Below are 8878 nucleotides of genomic sequence, written 5' to 3' on the forward strand. Positions count from 1 at the left end.
GGTACATGTATGAGAAAAACATAGAAGATATATGAGGATGAACAAGAGAACAAAAAGTGAAACAAAAGTTATTTTCAACCAATGCTAAAAGCAGACCAGTATGCTTTTGTTTGTCAGATCGTCAGTTTTCTACACTGAGGTTTCCCATTAGCTTGGGGTGCACAGATCACTTTAAGTATTTTGTATTTGGGTGACTGTGATTTCACTATATGTCATATAATGACACTGTAAGAAAAAGTTATAATGCAAGACCAAGTTGCTTATTCTACAAACCAGATCAGTTTATCTCCTCTGAGTATTTCAGATTTCACACCATCTAGCTGACTGGCAGACTTGGTGCTATGTGCCACTAGCATGGTTGAGTGGTTGAGTGGCCATACATATATGCATTGTTCACTGCTGAATCTGCTGAGTTAGCTGGATTTCCACTAATATGTAGCTTTTGGGCTAGAATCCATTTCCCCCCTACAAAACAGACCCCACATTCTCTTCAGCTGGGTTGAATTTCCTCCATTCTTTTCACAATACACCAAATGCTTAGCCAAATAGCTATGCTGCAAGACTCATGCGGCTGGTGTCTGAGCCCCTCGGAAGCTGAAGACAGGTACCAGCTATGTGGTCACTGCCTTGACATTGGTCGAATTAAGCAGACATGGCTCAGCTGAAATGGGTCTAAGAAGAAAAAGATAAACTAGTTTGTTGCAGCTGCAGAAACATACAGTATGTGGGCTGGCAAACTCTGCTCAGCTGCCCCAATGAAAAGGGGAGAGTGCCTTTATTTTGTTGGAATGCAGATTAGAAGAGCTTGCAATGGGCAGGAATCAAATGCAAAAGCTGTTAACAGAAATGCAGCAGTGCATTGAAGTATAGAACTTAAGGGACTGTAGTATAGCTGCATTGCACGCTATCTGTTGCAGTGTATTACTGTCTGAAATTGAGGTCTACTTTGGCAAAGAGTGCTGATAGGGCAACATTAAAGCAGCCTGAAGAGCATAAAGCAAGAGCACAGCAGCAGCACTGATATTTAACATTCTGGTATTAAAATTAATGTACAATATGACTTATTGAGTCATATTGTATGACTTATGGTATGGCTCATTATATGGAGAATATTACTTATTGAGGTGGGTGAACAAGCTCTGGCTTAACAGAATGTGGTTCCACCTGTTGATGTTAATACTGGGCCCTCTGCGCCCACCACCCATCATACCAGACCAACTGTCCCAGATGAAGGGGTCAGTATCATAACCATGTGTATTTCTTACCCTCGATAGAGAGTACTGAATGCAGAGTGAGGGAGCATTCTTATTTACAATAAAGAACAATTCCAGTAGATGAGTGAGTTTCATCCTCCATAGCATAAGGAACAGTATCAACAACTTCGGTGATTCTTTTCCACAGTAGGAAGCAGTATTAATTCATGAGTTATATCCTCAATAAATGAGTATGGTATTTGCATGATTTATGAGTGCTATCTGTTGTCAACCCTCGTGACAACTTCAATACACATGCTTCACAAGTTTTGAAGGAAATCCCCCTGGCAATATGGACGGAAAGGAAGTATGTAACCTTACCTCTATGACTGTTTGGAGGTGACTTGTTTTGTGTAAGTAAAATGGATAGAGTTTGGAAGAGTGACCTTGTCTGTATGAGAGAATGGCTCCTTCAGTATTCAGTGCATCCACCTCCACAGTGAAAGTAAGTGTGGGGTAAGGATGTTTGAATCCAATGTGAACCTTCTTTTGTGGTCATTGAAGACAAGTGTGGTGGCCAAATTCCATTTTAACGTAGTTTTACCTCCTTTCAGTAAGGAATGAGAGGAGCTGCAGTGAAAGTAGTCAATGAATCCCAGTGGATCCCAGAAAACGTTGCAGTGCTTGATGGTATGAGGGTCAGGCCAACCTACATCTGCTGCCACCTTGTGGTCATCCATCTGAACCCCTTGGGTTTTAGTGATGTAGCCTAAGAAATGGAAATCTGGTGGAAGACATTTCCCCACTTTCAAATATGAGTGATTATTAAAGATTCAAGTGTTTATTTTCATATGCACAGCAAAACAGACAGTTACACTTTACAGTGATAAATAAGATAATAATAAACCATCAATACTGTACAGATAGTGTTGTAAAATGGTTGGAAATTGCACTGTGGGGTGAAGTGTACAGGTGGAGTGTGATATACATATTACAAGTATAATATGAAATATACAAGTACTAATGTGTGGTAGGTAGGCTGTAGTGCAATAGTAAAGACAATGGCACTTGTACAATAAAACATACATTAGGTGTCATTGTATAAATATAAATATAGTGCAATTATATAACTAGAGATTCAAGATGTTTTGTTCTTATGTGTGTAATGAGGTAGAGAAGGAAGGGAATACATTTTCTCTGGGTTTAGAACTACAAATTATTTTGGACTGCAATCCCCATTAGCCCAGGCACTATAAAGAGGAAATATAATTAGTTGGGCATCCTCTTTGTGGTGCCATGTGCCGTGTGGGAGAAGCTGTGGGCTGTTTTCAAGGCTGTGTAATAGCAGAAGAGAAGATTAGTTTTGTGTACAGAATTGAATTTGGGAGTGTTTTCACAGGAAAAATGTTGATTGGTGCCTCAAAGAATTAAGCAGATTTATTTAATAGCACAGATGATACGATTGCCATTTACTGTTATTGAGAACTTTGGTGGCTTACTGGGTTGTTATAAGAGATGACTTGAATGTGAGTTTGGATCTTTTGTACTGAAGTGTTGGGTGGCAGTGTCGGTTTGTTTCCGACTTACAGGTGATAACTGGCTTTGGTGAGGTGGGGGATAATTTGTAATGGTTTATTTGAGTGATCACTTTGCTTTGGGTTTGCGGTGAGTTTTCCCCTTGATGCTTAATTGAGTGTGCACTTCTCTGAGGAAACTTTGGTCAGTGCGTGTGATAAGGGAGCCCTGTAGTCTGCTGCAGTCACAATTATTTTTGTTTTGTTGATTTTGTTTCTTTTCATCTTTAAACCTTTAATATTGTCTAATAAACCTTGTTGGATTTGCAAAGAAACACACTGCTGTTGCAACTGGGTTACATGTGCAAGGTTTTGTCCTTATGTGCAAGAGGCAATGCTCAAAAATTGCTGTAACAAAACATCAAAGACAGCAAGGAGGAGGCGGGAACCGGGAACTTAAACGTAACGTTTAATCATAAACATCACATAAACATAACGGGAAACACAAAACACGCATCTCTCTCTCCCCCTCTCTCTCCAGCTGCTCCTTTATCCCTCTCTCCCACTGATTAGCCAACTCAGAGTCAGGTGTGTGTCCTCACAGCCTGGCCTCTCCCTCCTCCTCATCACAATTGAATTGTGCAAAAATGTTCAATATTGCAAAGTTTGCTAGTAGCAGTGTGCATGTGTGAGTATGTGTGTCTAGGGCATTAAGCCCAGCCCCTCAATGGATAGTGTCAGTTATATGTGCTGGTGGGAGCAGCAGTGGGTGAGAGTTATTGACAAGCCTGATGGCCTGCAGATAAAAACTGTTCCTTTTGAAGTCGAGTGTCCATAGTCAAGAGTGTTCATAGTGTCTACCTGATGGTAGGAGTGTAAACAGGCTGTGTTTGAGGTGGGTTATCTCCATGATGATATTGTGGACTCTCCTGGTGACCTGGTAAATGTCCTTCAGTGATGGGTAGGCTGCTCCTCTGATGGTTTGAGTAGTTCTAACCATTTGCTAAAGAGCCTTATGGTCCTGAGTAGAGCAGAATCCAAACCAGACTGTGATGCTACTGGTGAGACTGCTCTCAAAGATACCCCTGTAGAAGTGCCAAATTTCTTTAGAATCCTCAGGAAGAATCCTCAGATGCTGCTGGAATTTCCTTATTAGATGGTTTGTGCTGTGGACTAGGCGAGATCTTCGCTGATATGAGCATCAAGGAATTTCACCCTCTCCACCTCTGCCTCATCTATGTGCAGTGGTATGTGCTGTTCCCTCCTCTTTCATAGGTTGAGAATCATCTCCTTGGGTTTGCTGGCATTTAAGGAGAGATTATTGTTCTGGAACAACACCACCAGATCAGCCACCTCCCTTCTATATGCTATATCACCCCAATTTAAAGAAGGGTCTGTCCCCTGTAAGGTATTAATGCATATGAGTTCTGCACATTTAGATAGCACCAAGGGGAGTGCGTACTGTTATGTCACCATGATCTTGTTCAAACCCTTATAATCTGTGCAACAATACAGACCCCTTGTTTTTTGTTGAAAAATTACAGTTTTTCTTGAAAAATAAAAGCTGGTGATGTGGAGGGACGAATGAAGGTTTGTTGAAGTGCCTTCTCTAAATATTTCCTACTATTTCCCACCTATTTTCACGATAGAGGACAGATATGATTCTGAGGTTGTGTGGTGCGTAAGACTTATCGGAGGTCTGAATAACAGAAGTGATCTGCCTCTACCATAAATTTGGGAATCTGTATGAACGTGGAGCAGGATGAAAATTTGCATGGCAGCTTAAGACAATTTTCCCTACAAGGGAGGATCTGTCTTAACTGCCAGTCTATTGTGGGGTTGTGAAGCTGTAACTATTACTAAGGTTACCCAAGAACTACTTGATATGACGTTGATGTTTTGATGAGGAAGGGAGCCCTCTCATGGTGAATGGCACCTATGATCATACTAATGGGGTCAATGATGTGTGAGATAGAACCCATACTGATAGGTTTCCCATCTATGGCTTGTACCACGATAAATGTTTTGAGAGGGTCTGTGGGTACCTGTAGTTGATTAACCAGATGTGCTGCCAGGAAGTTTGATGCTGCAAAGTCTAAGAGAGTTGGAGAGGACAGAGTCAGGTCATGATAATGAAAAGTTATGGGCAAGAATCTGATATCTGGAGATATCATGAATAAAGGGAGCTTACCTTGGTCTATGTGTGATTAAGTTTCTGAGATATGGGGAAATGAGGGCATCTCTCCAAACTCTGATCAGGTTCTTCACAGTAGCTGCACAGGCCCAGTCTTCTTCCTTGCCTTCTGCAAAATGGAATTAAATCAAACTGAATTGAATGGAAATAAATTCAGTTATCCAGGTTTTTAGACATGTTAATGAGATAGTCCAGACTCACACTGTTATTATAGCAGGCAAGCTCATGTGGAACCTCCCTTACCAATTCCTGTTGGTGATCACGCAACATCCTTCCCTGGTTGGTAACAGCCTCATGAAGTCTTCACTCTGAATCCAGAACACTCAAACATCCATTTTCCTGCCAAGGGTTTCTGTCAGGAATTCCAAGGCAGGTGGATGTAAGGGTGATTATAACTTCTTTAATAAAAATTGAAATTGTAAGACAGAGTCAGTTGATCGAGCAAACAAAGCAATGTAAAGAAAACTGGATCAAACATGGGAAACTGAAATGTGTGTGTGTGTGTGTGTGTGTGGCAAAGAGCAGTTGGTCTGTGAAGGAGGACTGAGGCAAAGGACAGGCATGATTGGATGGAGTGGGTTGGCAGAATTTAGAGCTTGGTTACTTCCACTCCCTCTGGGTGCTGCTGACCAAAGAGAAAGATTAAAAGTGAGAATCACTGCTGATGCAGCATTTTGTAGTGACTATACTACGTGACAGTGGCCACGTGTTGGCAGTGATTGAGAATATTAAGCCTGCTTATCCATGACCTGCCCCTCCGAAGGACATTAAGCATTTAAATAACAATCAAAAAACTGTATGGGAACTGAAGGTACTGCAGTCAGAATGCCATATTTGACATATTTGGACTTTTTAAAGGCATATGTTGACACTGATATTTAAAGAGTAGCAAGCCCAATGACAATAAAGCTGATATTGGAAAATGGGTTCATGAAATTACAAAATGGGTTCATGAAATAACATTAATTTGTGCATGATTACATACATAAGCAATCATTAATTTATGCATTTAATGCAGCATGAAGTGTAATGAATATGGATAAGATAAGCATGTCTAATGCATGCCCTAATGCTGTAGTAGCATAGTAATTTATGTCTAATTAAGGGACCAATATCATCAGTTCACATGAATTATTAATGATGTTCATGCAGACTTTCAAAATAGTCTACACCTAAATGACAGAAATATGCAGAGCTTTGTAAATACTTTAATAAATAAAATAAAAATAAATCTTCCCTGCATAGTGGAAGCAAGTCTCAGAATGTTTCTGCTATTCTGCTACCATCAAAGATGGACACAGATCTGATTGTCTTCTTTCATTTCTTTTCTTGTTTATTTTTTCACTACCACATTAACACTCCACTGCACATTTTGTCACATAGCATCATGTCACATACATATTTTAAAAAAACAAATTAATTAAAAAAAAAACTTAATTTAGTTTAAATGTAGGCTTTAATTGTACCAACAACACTATATGGCCAAAAGTGTATTGACACCTGACTGTAACACCCATTTGAAGGTCCCCAAACTGTTGCTACAAACTTGAAAACACAACTGCTTAGAATGTCTTTGTATTCTGAAGCATTAAGATTTCCTTTCACTGGAACTAAGTGGCCCAGCCCAAACCTGTTCCAGCATGACAATGCCCCTGTGCACAAAGTACGATCCATAAAGACAGGTTTACCAAGTTTGGTGTGGAAGAACTCGAGTAGCTTGCACAGAACAAATTCCCACAGCCATGTTCCAAAAATCGAATGGAAAGCCTTCTCAGAAGAGTGGAGACTGTTACAGCAACAAGTGGGGACCAACACCATATTAATGCCCATAGTTTTAATACAATTTTATGCAATTAAAGGAAGATTTCATCAGTTCTGATGCTCAGGCACGCATTGTAGGAGCTTTCAGCAGTGGACAGTGGTCAGTATGGGAACTCTGACTGGTCTGCAGATACACAGCCCCATACGCAGCAAACTGCGATGCACTGTGTGTTCTGACACATTTCCATCATAGCCAGCATTTTCAGCCAATTTTTTTCAGCAGTTTGTGCTACAGTAGCTCTTCTGTGGGATCGGACTAGATGGGCAAGCTTTCACACATCAGTGAATCTTGGGCGCCCATGACCCTGTCGCCAGTTCACCGGTTGTCCTTCCTTGGACCACTTTTGGGAGGTACTAACCACTACATACCGGGAACACCCCACAAGACCTGCCGTTTTGGAGATGCTCTGACCCAGTCGTCTAGCCATCACAATTTGGCCTTTGTCAAAGTCACTCAGATGCTTTTACTTGCCCATTTTTCCTGCTTCCAACACATCTACTTTGAGAACTGACTGTTCACATGCTACCTAATATATCCCCCCTTGACAGATGCCATTGTACTCAATATTATTCACTTCACCGGTCAGTGGCTTTAATGTTATGGCTGATCTGCGTGTCTGTGTGTATATATATATATATATATATATATATATATATATATGTATATATATATATATACACACATAAAGTCTAATTTAAAATTTGTCTTGGCAGATATTCTTTCTAGAAATAAACAACTGGAATAAGAAATTTATCTGCCAAAAAAAAAAAGACAATATAAAAATTAAAATTAGAAAATGAGAATAATTAAATAAGTCCACTGCAGTCATTTGTGCATTGTGAATTTCAGTTTGTCTTATAGGCTTGAAATTTGATTGATTTCTATTTGTAGAATCCATTCAATATAACTAACATGCTAAAATACAGTATATTGTCATACTTTTGCTTTGTTGTTTTGCCAGACTGGCAGTTACAACAGGACTGGGCAAAAAACACACAGAGCTGGAATATTATCTAGTATTGTTAAAAATGTGACTGAATGTGCACTGAAACTTTACTTTCTATTGCACTATTGCTGGTGAAAGCTGGTGAAAGTAGGAAACTACTTTGATCAAACATATCACGACAAAGACAAGCGTTTTAATAACCTTGATACAACAGCCACTTTGACACAAATGCTGCATCAGCTCCGTTAATTTTCACTCTAAGCCAAAGCCTAATTGATTCATATGGACTCCAATTAACATTCAGTTACTATGGCACACAAAAAGCCTAATAAATTACCCACACAACTATGCAGACCACATTCCCCTGCTAAGTAAGGTTAATTACAGTCATATAACCTGCAAGTTTATGGAAATGTTGACAACACTAATTAAGCCTGAAGTAGGATTGGGTGGCCAGCAGTTTACTCCAGTGTGTGTGTTTTATCACAATTTCACAGCAGTCTGCACAGAAACTTGCATAGAAGCTCAACCTTTTACACAAAAGGATTAAAGGATTGTTCTTCAAATCCATCAGTACATTGGAGTTATTATTTAATTAATATTAGTCTTATTAATTAAATCTACATATAATTGATTTCAACAATATTCTCATGACTAATAACCATAGATTTTTTTTTTCATTTAAACTGCACATGAGCAGTAGAAAAAAATATTAATAAAAAAGGCAGACTATAAAAAGCTCTTTTGGTTGCTAATGCAAATGAATGTGCTGACACAACAGTTCAATATAGGATCATTGTCCTCTATTATTGATTGTTACTTGGGCTGAGTTATGAAGTTACCATGGAAAATCTCTGTGTAAAAAAAGATTTTAATCCTACTATATAAAAAAAATGCTGCTGTGATTGTAGGGAAAAAAGGCAATTTCACTGAAAGCTCATTCAGCCTCATTCAGCACATTCTTTATGGCAGAGGTTCTCAAACTTTTTGCAGCCAGGGACCCATTACCTGTAAAATAAATTCTATGGACTCTCACAGTACAGGTTTATTTTATGAACATAATCCAACACTTTAAATACTGTGCATTATTCAGATGTGTACAATAATATTTTGGTTTTTTATTGAAGTCATACAGCTTTTTAGTCATGAAATTTACATTTACAGAACACCAAGGTCCAAGGCCTACTTGTTTTTGAGTTACTGAGGCTA

General features: G+C 39.2%; 1 long non-coding RNA gene across 1 annotated transcript; it reads right to left on the reverse strand.

The window, feature by feature from the left end:
• Positions 1-2127: 2127 nt before the first annotated feature.
• Positions 2128-7236, reverse strand: LOC128320575 (uncharacterized). Its single transcript, XR_008304124.1, has 3 exons — positions 5145-7236; positions 4899-5010; positions 2128-4802 (listed from the first exon to the last, which is right to left on the reverse strand). It is a non-coding gene; the product is annotated as an uncharacterized LOC128320575 (long non-coding RNA).
• Between the last annotated feature and the right edge of the window lie 1642 nt (positions 7237-8878).

Source organism: Pangasianodon hypophthalmus, chromosome 16, assembly GCF_027358585.1.
Source record: "Pangasianodon hypophthalmus isolate fPanHyp1 chromosome 16, fPanHyp1.pri, whole genome shotgun sequence".
In the NCBI taxonomy this organism is placed as follows: Eukaryota; Metazoa; Chordata; class Actinopteri; order Siluriformes; family Pangasiidae; genus Pangasianodon; species Pangasianodon hypophthalmus.